This window comes from Trichosurus vulpecula, chromosome 2 (assembly GCF_011100635.1).
Source record: "Trichosurus vulpecula isolate mTriVul1 chromosome 2, mTriVul1.pri, whole genome shotgun sequence".
NCBI classification, from domain to species: domain Eukaryota; kingdom Metazoa; phylum Chordata; class Mammalia; order Diprotodontia; family Phalangeridae; genus Trichosurus; species Trichosurus vulpecula.
Window position 1 is genome coordinate 309869419 of NC_050574.1, and position 15575 is coordinate 309884993.

The following is a 15575-nucleotide window of genomic DNA, read 5'->3' on the forward strand; positions in this document are numbered from 1 at the left end:
TTTTTATGCTGTGGTAATAGGCAGCAACAAGATGGGGTCACCAAATGGATTACTAGATGGGGACTACCAGAAAGAAGTTATCAGAAGTCAAAGAAAACACAAAGTTAAGAGAATAAAGCAGACAAAAAGAAAAGACGAGGTGCATTTGATTGAGGCCAGAAAGAGGTAGCAGATAGGGAATCTCAGTAACCAGGACAAGAACTGTTGAACTATGAGGTAAATTCCTCAAACCCTGACAAAAAAATAAGCTAAGTGACCAAGTTACACTCATAATTCATTATCATGATATCAGGCTAATTTTGAGCTGGTTTTTCTCATCAGAATCAGGTATTACTCCCCAGGCATGCATGAGCTAACAAATATAAGGGAAATAGGGAAGTATCTATGCCTGGCTGGGTAAAGTGCGAGGTAACAATGATTAAAAGTAGGTTCAAATATAGGTATTACATTCTAAAATTCTATCATTAAGTGGAACATGTCACATACTCTCTAATTCCCATCCTATTTTCAGATGATCATGTCCACCTTCAGGAATTCTCTTTGGAGATACAGAGCTGCAAGGCCCCATTCCTCTGAATGATATATATTTTCATTCATCTAAAAAGGGCCAGCAACTGTATCTTATTTGCTTCAAAGTTTATTTTAGTGAAGTGGCTTGCTTCCTAGACTGCACAAAAAGGTAAAGTTTTCTGACTTCCTTAACAGAGGAAAATAGGAGAATTGACCTTAGGAGCAAGGAGGAAGCAGCTAGTGCCAGCAGTCCTCAAAAGAGTCTCAGCCTCTCTTCCACCCTAGAACTGCCCATTGGAGGCTTTTCAAAGTAGGAGAAAGAAGGTCTTTATTTGGCATGGTGTTCTTTAACCTTGCAATTCCAGTATTGTTAATAGAGCTGAAGGATGACAGGAAACAGGTGAGAGGTAGCTGGGATTTCATAATAGGAAAACAACATGCTGCGAGAGAGTTATCTAAATGGGTTGCATCGAAGTTCTGTGTTCACTGTTTTTTGGCCATTGTTGTTATTTATCTGGGTTTTTTATTTTTATTTTTTTGTTAGATGCAACACTGAGAAAACTCTTGGGAAGTAGGATGTGCTGATAGCTGCAGGTGACAAGGTCAACAGCAATTATGCCCTTAACAGCAGCTTTTGAGCTTTTCCTCATTCTCTTGGGCATGACCATACATTAAAGGGATGACAATCAGTGTGGAGGGGAAAAGTGAGTTAAATCATATAAGCTAAAAGTTGGTGAAGGATTAGAAAACCTAGGTCCTGGGGATGCACTAATAATTGTGAAGAATGTAAACAGGAGAAAAGTAATAGGGGAGGGTAATTTTGTTTTTAACTATACTACACAAAAGAGAAAGATCAAAGGAGGAATAAAACATTAGCTTTGGACAAATGGCATTATGATGATGGCCAACAGAAAGAAAGCAGAAAATTTCACCACTTGATTTCTTTCTGTTTTCTCTGGTAACAAGAATAGTATTAAATTATAAAGAAAGAACAATGACAAATATAGAATTGACACCAAACAAGATATATTTATTGAACCAGGCTATGCTAAATAAATTTGAATCAGATGAATTTTCCAAGGTACTGAATGAATTGGGAGATGGTTAGCTGAGCCACTCTCAATATTCCATGAAAGTTCATGGAAAAATGAGAGAAGAGGAAAAACAAGTAAAGGATAATTGTTCTGATTCTCTAACAAGAGGAAATATTAGAGTCTATAATCTATAGGCTGCTGAGATTGATTTCTAGTAAAACTGTAATTTGTATTGTCAGAGGAAGTCTAATGAGCACATAGAAAAGGAAGAAGTGATCACAGAGAGCCACCATGGCTTCAACAAGAAGATGATAGATTAATCCCATTTTCCTCTTTTTTTACAGTTATTGCACTAATAGGTCAGAGGAGTACTGTGGAAATAGATTACCTAGATTCCAGCAAAGCTTTTTCCAGATGAAGACTTATATGAACTGACGGAAAATGAAGTTAGCAGAACCAAAAGAATAACATACACAATAACAGCAATATTATATGATAATCAACTGTGAAAGACTTAGGAATTCTCATTAATAAAATGATCTACTACAGTTCCAAAGGACTCATGATGTAAAATACTACTCACCTCCTGATAGAGAACTAATGGACTCACAGTACATATTGAAGCATATTTTCTCTATTTTTTCTTTTATTCATTCAGAACATGACCAATGTGAAAATGTTTTGTTTCAAAATGTTTTTATGACTCCATATATATAAAATGAATATCTATGCATACATATCCTTCAAACATACACATATACATACACATATGAATATACATATCCTTCATATATGTGTTTGTGTTTATATACACACACATATATATCCTTTTCATTGGGTGGAGGAGGGGTGAAGAAAGAGAGAGATTAAATTCATTTAGCTTATTCTGTCCTTATGGATGTAATGGAGATGTATTAGTTAGATAATAGATGTATTCAAAACTGGTTGAATGATTGAACTCAAAGTGATATCATTAATGAGGTGATATTACCTTAGAGGGCAGTGTACACTAGTAGAGGGCTCTAGTGATTTACATTGGCCCAGAGCTATTTAACATTTTATTAATGATTCAGATAAAGAAAAGAGAGCATTTTTATCAAGTTTTTCAGATTACAAATCTTGCAGGGTGAGGTAACACTTTGGATGTCATGGTCAAGATAACAAAGATCTTGAAAGATGAATGAGCTGGATGTAATCCAGTGAAATAGAACAGAGTACGCTTAGGTTCAAAGAAATCATTTTCACAATTACAAGATGGAGGAGACACAACTACATTGCATTCTACCTGGAAAAAAAAAAGATCTAGAAGTTTTAATGAACTGTTAAATATTAGTTAACAATGCAATATGGCACCAAAATAAAAAGAAACTTTTGTGATTTTAGGTTGCATTAAAAGAGACAGATTGCCCAGTGTAAGAGAAGTAGTAGACTCATTGAGTGCTAGCATGGTCAGAGTACATCTGCAGTTTTTAGCAAGGGATTTAAAAAATATTAATAATCTGGAGACCATCTGGAGGAAGGAGAAAGGCATGTTAACAGGGCTCAGGGTTATTCTATAGGAAAACTGGTTGAAGAAACCAGGAGAAAAGGACACTTGAATGATAACTATCTTCAGATATTTGAAGACCTCTCATGTGTCATGTAGAAGGTTCATTGTCTTGAATCTTCCTTGAAGGCAAAACTAGGCAACTAGGAGTAACATGGAGTGAGGGAGGGGGAGAGAGAGAGAGACAGAGAGAGAGAGACAGACAGAGAGAGAGAGACAGACAGACAGACAGAGACAGAGACACAGAGAGACAGGGAGAGACAGAGACAGACAGACAGACAAACAGACAAGGAGACAGAGAGAGACAGAGAGAGACAGAGAGACAGAGACAGAGAGAGACAGAGACAGAGAGAGACAGAGGAGAGACAGGGAGAGAGATAGAGACCAAGAGATTTGACCACTGTGTATGTGGGTGGGGGAAATACATTCCATGAGAGCTATATGAAACTGGAATGGGTTATCTTAAAAGAAATTAACTACCCATCGCTAAAGTCTTCAAGAAGAGCGAATTGCCTATTTCTCATCATTATTGTGTAAGGGAGTCTTATTCAGATATGAATTAGACCAAATGGTCTCTAAAGTACCTTCAATTCTGATATTCTGTGATTTTTCCCTATGACTCTGCCATGAACTATATGTCTCAAGCCCCTTAGTCCTCAATTTCCTTATCTGAAGCTGAAGTAATACACTTTGTCTACCTGCTTCATAAAATTGTTGTGAGAATAATATTATATAATAAATGGAAATGGCTTGAGAAATTTAAATTGCAGATATCTAAAATATGGCCAATCAAATCAATAAATGTTTTATTATTTTAATAGCATCAGTTCTTAACTACTCATTCTAAAGGACAAGGATACATTGAAAATTAACAGTCTTGGGATGCCAAGGTTTGCAGTAACCTAATCCCTCCCCAAGAAATTTTTTTTCCATCCTTCTTTCCACCAATATTGCTTATAAGATGCAAAATTCAGTTTTCCTTTTCTAAATATCCTCTTTCTAAGTCAGTATTTGACCATGAAATGACCAAGGCAGAGAGCAAAAGGGAAAGTAAGAGAATAATGAAATTCAAGGTATCCCAAATGACAAGAAATTCAATATTAAATCCCAGCTAACCTTCAGAGAATTGGATAAAAATGTAATGTGCAAACATCTTGAAATCTTTGCCTCATCCATTTCTGCCTTAATTCCTAGTGTAGTAAAAAGAGTACTATGCTGTGAGGCAACAGGGTGGAGTTTGAAGCCAAATTTTGCTTCTAACTAACTGCATGACCTTGGGCAAATTACATAGGAACCTCTCTGGTTCTAAGTTTCTTAGCAGGAAGTAAAACAACACTACTCCTGCCCACTTCACAAGGTTATTGAAAGATATAAGGGATATTATAGATATAAAGAGATAAGAAGTTGGGGAAGGGGGATGAGGCTGTGGGAGGAACAACTATTAGTATAATTGCTTAAGGAGTGGTTGAGTTGGTTTATATTCTTAAGTTTTAAATGAACCACATTTCAAAGAGTGTATACAAAAGCTAAATTAATATCTTTTGTATGCTTAGCAACAGGAATTCCTAAACTAATACCAGTCATTCATAATTTACCCTGAGAAGAGAGGAAAGAAAAAAGTAAGTGAATATAAACTATTTCTCTATTCCTGATTCACATACCATGCCCTTTCCTTCCATGGTGAACATTTATTATACAAAATGCAGAGTCAAAGTGACCTCATGACCTTTAGACTTTACGTACTAGCTGCCGGTCTGCAGGAGAGGGCAGTCCACATGTGCACTGATCGCATCTCCTTAGGAGTAATCTCATCTTTCTAGGATGCTCTAATAGGGGAGGTACTAATCCCATCTAATCATTGAAAATATGTATCAAGGAAAATTTCTTTTCTAGTCTATAGAAGCTATTTACTCCTGTCTATAAAAGCAGAGTAGTTTGAATTCATGGCCAGCCTATCCAACATTTACTGCCTTAGCATGCTAAATAAAACCTTTTTACTTTTTTTTTCCTGAGTTTGTCTCATTAATCAGTGCAAGGCCAGGACAAAGAGTTTCTTTTGAAAATTTTGGCTAGCAAGCGAGGATCTACTCCCTCACAAGCTATCACTGAATGTCACCATCTGATTCAGAAGTAAACACTCAAACTCTTGTCCAATTGCAGGTTGGGGTGGACTTTCAGTGGTCAGTGAGCTCTGAAGTGGTCAGAGAAATAAATTCCCCAGACTCAGGAAAGATAAGGAGGAATAGATCCCAAATCCAAAACTGATTGTTTCTCGTTTGTGCATGAAAGAAAGACATTGTGCAAAAGAAATAAGGCAAGAGTGGGTAGGTGATCTTTCTCAACTTTAAGTGGCCACAAGGCAAAATGATCCTAGTATCAATATTCCATTGGGAAAGGGTAAACCTGCTCACTCCTGATTAGGCAAATTATTAAAAGCTTGGGATAAAGGAAAACTGCCCATTAGAATGTTTAAACCTCAAGTGGTAGAAGTCACTTCAGACCGTTCTCTGTATTTTGATAATTGTGGGAAACAAATTTGGCCAGATAAACACATGACATTTGATTGTTGTCAGCTGAACATATAAAAACAAGACTTGAAGAACTAGGAAAAATAGATTATTGATTCTGTGGGGTGGGACTTTCCAACCGAGGCAGCCCCTCGTTATAATGTATATATAATAAAGATTTCTCTAAGAACAGAGACTACAGCAATCTTAAGACACCATTTTTGAAGGGAATAATCAGAGAAGAATGACTAGACAGGGAGATTTAGAGCCAAAGTGGTGGGTGAAGGGGAGTAAGGAGGCCAAAGTGCCTTACTACATAATAGGAAGGTGCTTTGAGAGGGATTGCAGGAAATGCAAGCAGGATGAAAACTCTAGCTAAGGATGATATCTCCCAAGTTTTCTGAAGGAGGCACTGGTGAGTAACCAAATGCCACACGGAGCCCCTCCCCTACCTTCACCTTGGTGCCCATGATCACCACAAACATTAAATCCAGTTGTTGGCAATATTAAAAAAAGGATTTACTCTCACTGACTTTTGATTAGATTTTCAGTGGAAGACAAGGAATAAAATTCTGAGATCCTTTCTTTCTCCCTGCCTTTACAACCCTAGCCGATTGGAGATTGCAGAGATGAAGACAGGTAAGAAAAGGAAGGATTTTTTTTCCCATTGTTCCCTGTTGTTATTTTTAATTATGGCATTGTAAACTAGTTAAAAGCTAAAATTTGTAACTAAAATGCAATGTCTTTATGGCCACTTTCCAAATTATGGTTTGAAGATTTTCCAACTGCAAAAATATTCTTTGTGGCCTTTTTTGGGAAGGTCTTCAGGTAGGATTAAGAAGAAGGGCAATAGTACCTGTCTCTCTCCCCTTCCTGGAGAGTTATAGATGCATTATTCTAGTAGAAGATGATTTCACAACTAGAGAAAACACACACACACAATAAAACAACCCTTGAACCTAGGCAGAAGTGACTGAACTGAATTTAATTGTTTAGGTAAATTACTAGCAAAGTGACCTAAATTGAAATAGACTATGCAGCTCCAGAAGTAATGTATAACACTTAACTGGTATCATTTAAAGATAATTTGGATAAATCAGAGCTTAATGCAAAATACATTTAGAAGTTGGTATTTGCCCAAAGGGCTATAAAGATGTTCATACTCTTTGACCCAGCAATACCACTTCTAGGGTTGCATCCCAAAGAAATCACACAAGCAGGAAAAGGACCCATATGTACAAGGATATTTATAGCGGCTCTTTTTGTGGTAGCCAAGAATTGGAAATCAAAGGGATGTCTGTCAATTGGGGAATGGCTGAACAAGCTCTGGTATATGAAGGTAATGGAATACTATTGTGCCATAAGAAATGAGGATGATACGGACTTTGTAACAACCTGGAAAAACCTACACGACATAATGCTGAGTGAGCGGAGCAGAGCCAGGAGAACATTGTACACAACCACAGATATATGGATTCTGTGAGGACCAACCCTGACATACTTCACTCTTCTCAGCAACATAAGGTGCAAGGACAACTCCAGGGGACTCACGATGGAGAATGCTATCTTCATCCAGAGAAAGAACTGTGAAGTTTGAATACAGATTGAGGTGCACTACATGCTCACCTTTTTTGCTTCTCTTTTGTTTTTGGGTTTTTTTTTTTTTTGGTTCTGTCTCTTCTTTCTCATGATTCATTCCATTGGTCATAATTCTTCTCCACAACTTGACTAGTGTATAAATTAATTCAATGCAAAGTTATACATGGTAGTCATATGAGATTCCAGGCCGTCTTGGGGAGGGGGGGAAGGGGAGAAAATCTGGAACTCAGAATTATGTAGAACTGTGTGTGGTAAACTAAAAATAAATAAATAAAAAGAAGTTGGTATTGACAAAATATGCTTTGGAAAATACATGGATCAGGACAACCCGAGTTTAAATCTGTTCTCAAAATTTTATTAACGGTGTGACCTTGAGTAAGTTGTTTCATCTCTGTTACTTCAGTTTCCTCATTTGTAAATGGAATAATAATGTCAGCTAACTCCCAGGATTGTTGTGATAATTACATCACAAAATACTTGCAAATTGCTTAGCATAGTCCCTGGCATATTGTAATCACTATTTCAAATGTTAAATATTATTATTTTCATTAAGTGTAAGTACTCTATAAGGGGCTTTGAATGTGACTGGTATAGAATACCAAATTGATACATGATGTCTTTCTATGTGAGAGGATTTGGAAATGCATTCAAATGAATGGATTTTATTTGGTTTAAAAAAGTCTGCTATGTTTTAAAATCTATTATAATGTTTATGTTATTGTTAAATTTCTAATTTTTCTTATAGAAACAATTGTATAAGGAATGCTGTTAACTTGGAAAAAATGTGGTCATAATATTTGAAAAATATTATTTAATTGGGTATGTTTTGCTTTAAAATGGATAAAAATTGGGGATATTCTAGTTGGGCAGGAATATAATTTGATTTTTGTTCGGAGATTTGATTTCAGGTATAATTATCAGAATTTTTATTAAGCCAATAATCTAACATTCAAGTTGGATTGTCCTGCCAAGGGGGAATGGAGTATGAGAACAACTATAGGTAAATGTCTGTGGCTGGGAAAGTTGAGGGGATGACTTTGTGTAAGCAAAGGTAGGATTCTCTGGACTCTGTTTCCTTATTTTTCTATTTCCTTTCTAAACAGGAAAGTTTTCCTGCCTGAGTAATTCTGAGGCTGGCTATGCTACCCTGTCAATAATATGGAAATGTGCTGCATGTTTGGCTGTTGAATATGGTTCTTTCCTGGAATCAAAGAGAGCTGAGTTTTTTTTTCCCCTTGTCATGGCTTAGGCCAGATCAGCCTGTGCCCTTGAAGCAACAGTCTTAATATTATTATAATCAGATCCCTCCTTTTCCTTTTATAGCAAAATTTTATAATCAGGGCAGATGAATGGTGAAAATTGTGTAATTGCAATACTCATTCAGTTAACTACAATCGCAAGAAAAGTGGGACTTTTTGTTTCGCTATTTTTTCTTTTGGAGTTCCAGTTTTTCTCAGCACTAAGACAATCAAGTATCTTCGATTGAGTCTTGCCTTTGTTTCAACCAAGAGTCTTTGATTGAATCAAGAGTCTTCCATGACCTGCTTAAGTGACAAAAAAAGCCTAAGTCACCTGAGTTTGAGTCACATGGTTGTGATGCCCTCTGTCTCTGAAGAAGTGTATATATACTCTGAGGTTAGCATTTTTCTTTCGGCAGCTCACTCTTTGGAAGAGTGTTGCTGTGATTTGGCCAGATGAGACTCTGGGTAGCCATTAAGGAGCCCCCTGGCTTTGAAAACTCAGATGTTGGTGGTTCTCTCTCTGGTAACTATGCATGTATTGCTATGGACACAGTTAGAAGCCCTGTCTGCTGATTTGTGTTATTTGCTCTGCTTGTACAATTTCTGCTTGTAATTTCTGTTTGTGTTTTCTCTGAAGTACAGGGTGCTGACTTTTTCCCCTGAACTAAGTGAAAAATATATGTAACTTTAATTAAAGTGAGATTATAAACCTCTTAAAGTTGCTTCCTTTAGAAAAGCAGATCAAAGAACCTGTGCTAGCAGACCTCCTGTGGGCTGGTATTGTTGATCTTACACCTCCACAGCAACTGCTAGTAACATTGTTGTTACATTAACTAAGAGATTAATGCTAAAATACCTGTGTTACTGTAATGGGATGCAAGTATGAAAGATTACTATTTTTTACCTGAATTTGTGGTCAACTCCTTATCCTAAGCAACCAAATAAGAGTTCTTAGACTTACCATTCCCTTGCTAATCGTTATATATTCAGGTATAAGATTAGGTCCTTGAAGTGTCTCATTCATCCACGACAATGTGGTAATATGGTGTGTGTATGTATGTGTGTATAAGTGTGTATATGCATATATATATATATATATATATATATATATATATATATATATATATATATATATATATATATGCAGGGAGGGAGGGAGAGGTTCTTCTATTATATATTCCTATAGGAATGTGTGCATATATGTATGGGTGTGTGTGTGTGTGTGTGCAGGAACTCACCTGAAGTCTCCCAAATTCCTTTTGAAAGAACTTAAAAATAATGTCTCAAGTCAAATTCTGGAGTGGCAAAATAAAAAAAAAATGGTTAACTGAAACAAACACAGGAGGCAGCATGAAAGATGTATAACACCAGGGTGATGGTCCTACCCAAAGCACAGTGCAGGCCAAGCCCTGACAACACCAACAGCAGATCTTGGAAATGGATGCATCAAAGGTACCAGCAACTTCAGAAGATCTCAGGGGGTTGGACAACTGGTCAGAAAGATATTACAAAGTACCCTTTGCCAGTACTGTTCCATCGCTTCTACACAGTTCCATGTCACAGTACCAGGGCAAAGAGAAATACTAGTATGTGTAGCCACAGTAAATTAGGGACTATGGACTTAGTTCCTTGGTGGAGAAGAGTGTTTGTAGTCACTCACACATGAGTGGGGACCCTGGTCACAGTTTCAGACTCAACAGGAGTGCCAGCACTTATGGGTAGAGGGGAATAAGGACTCTTTTGGGGGTAAAGACTAGATCACAAGCTGAGAGAGTTGTGACCATAACTCTCCTTATATCATACCACCTTAGAGGCACTAAAATCTTACAAACCCCTAGAACTAGCTCTGAAAACAGCAGCCCAAAAAAGAAACTGGAAGCTTATGACAGTGCTTTCTCCACCCCAGGGGCAGAGCCCAACTTTAACATAAAGTTAAAAGTTAAGAGATAGACTGAAAAAATGAGCAAATTTAAAGAAAAACAAACTGATCATAAAAAGTTACTATGGTGATGGGGAAGATCAAGACATAAACTCAGAAGAAGACAACTATGTTAAAACAGTTACAAGCAGAACCTCAAAGGGGAAAAAAAGTGAATTAGATAAAATCCTTAGAAGAATTCCTGGAAGAGTTCAAAAATTATTTTAAAAATGAGAGAGAGGGAGAGAGACAGAGAGGGAGAGAGAGAGAGAGAGAGAGAGAGAGAGAGAGAGAGAGAGAGAGAGAGAGAGAGAGAGAGAGAGAGAGAAGATGTCATAGTAAAAGAAATTATTAAGGAAAACTTCCTGGATATCCTAGAACCAGAAGATAAAAGAAAAATTGAATGAATCAACTGATCACCTCCTAAAAGAGATCCCAAAACAGAAAACTCCCAGGAATATCTTACTCAACTTCCAGAGCTCCTAGGTCAAGGAGTAAATATTGCAAATAACCAAAGAGAAACAATTTAAATACCATGCACCAAAGTCAGGATCACACAAGATTTAGCAGCTCCTACCCTAAGGGATTGGAGGGCTTGGAATATGATATTTCCCTCTCACAACCAAACGCAAAGGAGACCTACAAAATTCCTTTTACAACACAAATATGATGCTTATACCTAAACCAGGAAAAGGAAAAACAGAGAATGAAAACTATCAATCAATTTCCTTGAGGAATGTTGATGTAAAAATTCTAAATCAAATGTTAGCAAGGAGACTACAGGAATATATCCTAAAGATCTTACACTATTACCCAGTGGGATTTATACCAGGAGTGCATCTCTGGTTCAATATAAGGAAAACTATCAACATTGACCATCAATAACAAAACTAACAAAAATCATGTGATCATCTCAATAGATGCAGAAAAAGCTTTCAACAAAATGCAACACTCATTTCTATTAAAAACACTAGAAAGCATAGGGATAAATGAAACTTTTGTTAAAACAATAAGCATTATCTACTTAAAACCAACACCAAGTATTATGTGTAATGAGGATAAGCTAGAAACTTTTCAAATAAGATCAGGCATGAAGCAAGGATCCCAATTATCATTGCTATTATTCAATATTGTTCTATAAGTTCTAACTATAGCAACAAGAAAAGAAAAAGAAACAAAGGGAATTAGAATAAGCATTGAAGAAACAAAACTATGACTCTTTGTAGATGATATGTTAGTATACTTAAAGAATCCTAGAGAATTAACTAAAAAACTAGTAGAAATAATTAATAATTTCATCAGAGTTGCAGAATATAAAATAAATCTACATAAATTATTAGCATTTCTATATTTTACCAACAAAGTTCAACAGGAAGAGATAGACAAATTCCATTTAAAATAACTGCAGACAATATAAAATACTTGGGAGTCTACCTTCCAAGAAAAACTCAAGAACAATATGAAAACAGTTACAAAATACTTTTCACACAAAGTCAGATATAAATAATTGGAAAAACATTAATTGCCTATGGGTAGGTTGAGCTAATATAATAACAATTACAAAAATGCCTGGGAAAATTAGAAAAGAGTTTAGCAGAAACTAGTCATAGGCCAACATCTTACACCATATACCAAGATATGGTCCAAATAGGCACACGATTTCGTCATGAAAGGTGATATCATAAGCAAATTAAGGGAGCATGGAAAATGCCTGTCAAATCTATGAATAAGGGAAGAGTTCATGACCAAACAAGAGATAGAGAGGATCATGGGAAGTAAAATGGTTAGTTTTTTTTTTTATTACAGAACATTTAAAAGTTTTGGAAAAATAAACAAATACAACTAAAATTAAAAGGAAATCAGGAAACCTGGGTGGGGAGGGGGGATTTATAGCAAGTTTTTCTCATAAAGCCTCATTTCTCAAGTATATGAAGAATTGAACCAAATCTCTAAAAATAAGCACCATTCCTAAATTGAGATAGATATAGATATGAATGATATGAATAGGCAATTTTCAGAAAAACGAATCAAAGCTCACATGAAACAATGCTCTAAATCACTATTTATTTGAGTGATTCAAATTGGAACTGTGAGGTGCAACTTCACATATATTGGATTGACTAACTGTAGTAGCAATTAGATTTGAAGATCTTTCCCACCCATTTATAGGCCATGTGGCCTGCTTATGTCACAGGAAGCCTCAGTTAACATGGTGGTGGAGCTTCTTGACAGGAAAAGGAAGTTATGTCACAGAAAATAATGAGAGTGAGAGAAAAAGATGTTATGGCTGCTGGTGGCTGCTAATGGCTGCCCTCGTGATTGTTAGAACTGAACAGGCTAACTTAGCTGTACTGTGAGTTTGTTTTGGAGAAGACCCCAGCAGTGGGTCGGAGAGGTTTTGGGATGGCAAGTTTCCAGACTGTGATATTGAGTGTGAAATATTTTACTGCTGTGGTAGACTGGATAAATGGTTTGTGGGACATGGTTATCTGGTGTCTGGATAAATGGTTTACTTCTTCTACCTTCTATGTGGAGAGGCTCATATACTTCGCCATACGGAACTACATACGCATATTCACAATTATCATTGATGTGTTTATTGCCTTACTATTTCACTAATCTGACAATAAAAGAAAATGATAAAGGCTGAAGGGGATGTAAAAAAAATGGTGACACTAATGCACTGTTAGTGGAGTTGTGAACCGGTCCAAACATTCTGGAGAACAATTCAGAACTATGCCCAAAAGGCTACAAAATTGTGTGTACCCCTTGACCCAGCAATGCCAGTATTAGGTCTGTATGCCAAAGAGATCAAACAAAAGGAGAAAGGAGCCTATATGCACAAAAATATTTATAGCAGTTCTTTTTGTGATGACAAAAAAAATAGAAATTGAAGGGTTGCCAATCAATTGGGGAATGATTGAACAGCTTGTGTTATATGATTGGGATGGCATACAATTGTACTACAAGAAATGACAGGGGGGATGGTTATAGAAAAACCTGGGAAGACTTTTATTAACTGATACAAAGTGAAGTAAACAGAAACAGTAAAAGATTATACACAGTAACAGCAATATTGTGAGGATCATCAAATGTGAAAGACTTAGCTACTGTGATTAATATAACAATCCCCAACAATTGCAAAGGACCCATTATGAAAAATGTTATCAACCTCCAGAGAAAGATCTGATAGACACTGATTACAAATTGAAATATACTTTTTTTCAATCTATGTTTCTTATTTTTAGTATTTATTTTTTGACATACGACTAACATGGAAATATGGTTGTATGGTTTCACATGTATAATTGCTATTATATTGCTTGCCTTTTCAATGGATTGGGGAAAGGAGAAAGGGAAGCCTAGTATTTGGAAATGAATTAAAAATTATTAAAATAAGCCAACTATTTTTAAAAAGGAAGTTTTTTAGTTTCCTCATTAATCTGTATGGTTGATTGAAAATTACAGTGAAATTAATGTCTCTTTGATTCAAGAAATAAGTTTTGAATGTCTATTATGTATGGGGCATAGATTGACAAATATAGTGCTGCCAAACAATGGAGTTAAAAGATAGAAGTTACTTGGTTTGTTCAGTTTTGTATGCACATACATTATAGACCCCCTCTAAAGGATGGTACCATTGAAGTCTATTTCTTAGCTCTCAATGCCAACACTATAAAGCGAAACTGACTACAGCTGCCATCATTATGGTGACATCAAATCTCCGTGACTAATAAACCAAAATAGATGAAGTTTTTTAATGGGTAATATTAGAATTATTAATAGGCTTCCTGCTGGGTGAACAAGAATGACAACTAACAGCAACAAGGAATTTACTTTACTTCGTTGGTAGGGGGTCTCTTATTTCAGTTATTACACACCACTTATCATCACCTTTTCTGGTAACTATTAGGGTAATTTTCTTTTGTTGGGGAATTTGAGGAGGGGAGGACTATCAAGTAGAACATTTTTAAAACCATTGTCACATGCTGAGACTCTGTGGGGATCCAGTGCCAATATCTATAACTGATTTCAGAGGGAATTACAGTACCCAGAATGTTAAAGAAAGCTATACACTTACGCATAAGCCCAAGATTACATATTAGCCCTGAACATAGCCAGGGAAAGAGAAAATAAAAGCATCATCTCTTGTGCTTTGTTTTGGTACTTTATGAAATGATCTTGGCAAGGTAGTATCAAATAGTCGTTCAGTTGTTTCAGTTATGTCCAATTCTTTGTGACCCCTTTTGGGGTTTTCTTTGGAGTGGTTTGCCATTTTCTTCTCCAGCTCATCTTACAGATGGGGAAAGTGAGGCAAACAGGGTTAAGAATTACAGAACTAGTAAATGTCTGAGGCTAGATTTGAGCTCAAGAAGATGAGTCTTCCTGACTTCAGGTCCAGAACTTTATCCACTGTACCACCCTGCTACCCTTAGCAACAAATTAGAAGAAATCAAACTTCTGTGCTTGTATGTAAAAGACAGAGACAGAGACACACAGAGAGAGACAGAGACAGAGAGAGAGAGACTGACAGACAGACAGACAGACAGACAGAGACAGAGAAAGAAAGAGACAGAAATAGAGTCAGCCTTCCTGATGTTATCTCTGGTATGTCTCCCCCTACCTTACTCTTGCCTTTCGCTTTTTAGGAAACTGAAGTCTCTTAATGGAAAATATTTAGATTAAAAGTGAAAAGTGATTCAATCCTCTGGATCGTTGACATCATTTAAACAAAAAATCAAATGAATGATTGACTTTTCACTTGTTCCTCAGATTTTTGGACACTCCATAGATATAGTTTCAGAAAGTCAGAGGAACTAGGACTGGATAACGAGACATCATTTAAATCTGAGAATATGCTCAGAGGGTACTTATTCCAGTTCTCTCATTCTATAGAGAAATTAATGTCCAGGGAAGGGTAAATAACTTGCTCAAGGTTACACAATGAATACATGTCAGGGTCAGATCTCTAACCTGTTCTTCAAACTCCAAGCCTTGTCCTTCTGTATGACTGCCCATAACTATATGTACCCACTTTTTATAAAAGGTTGCCAAACCCCAGGATTAATGGAGTTCAAAATGTCTTCTGAAACCTATTGAGCTAAATGAAATTTGAAAATATAAAATCTTTAACATTTTGATAAGCCAGGCATAGTGAATTATAGCAATAAAATGACCTGAGGCACCTGGTGTTCATTGGCCACATCCTGGATGTATCCT

General features: G+C 36.3%; 1 pseudogene; it reads right to left on the reverse strand.

Moving 5' to 3' along the window:
* Positions 1–2649: 2649 nt before the first annotated feature.
* Positions 2650–15575, reverse strand: part of LOC118837077 — a 48877-nt pseudogene continuing 35951 nt past the window's right edge.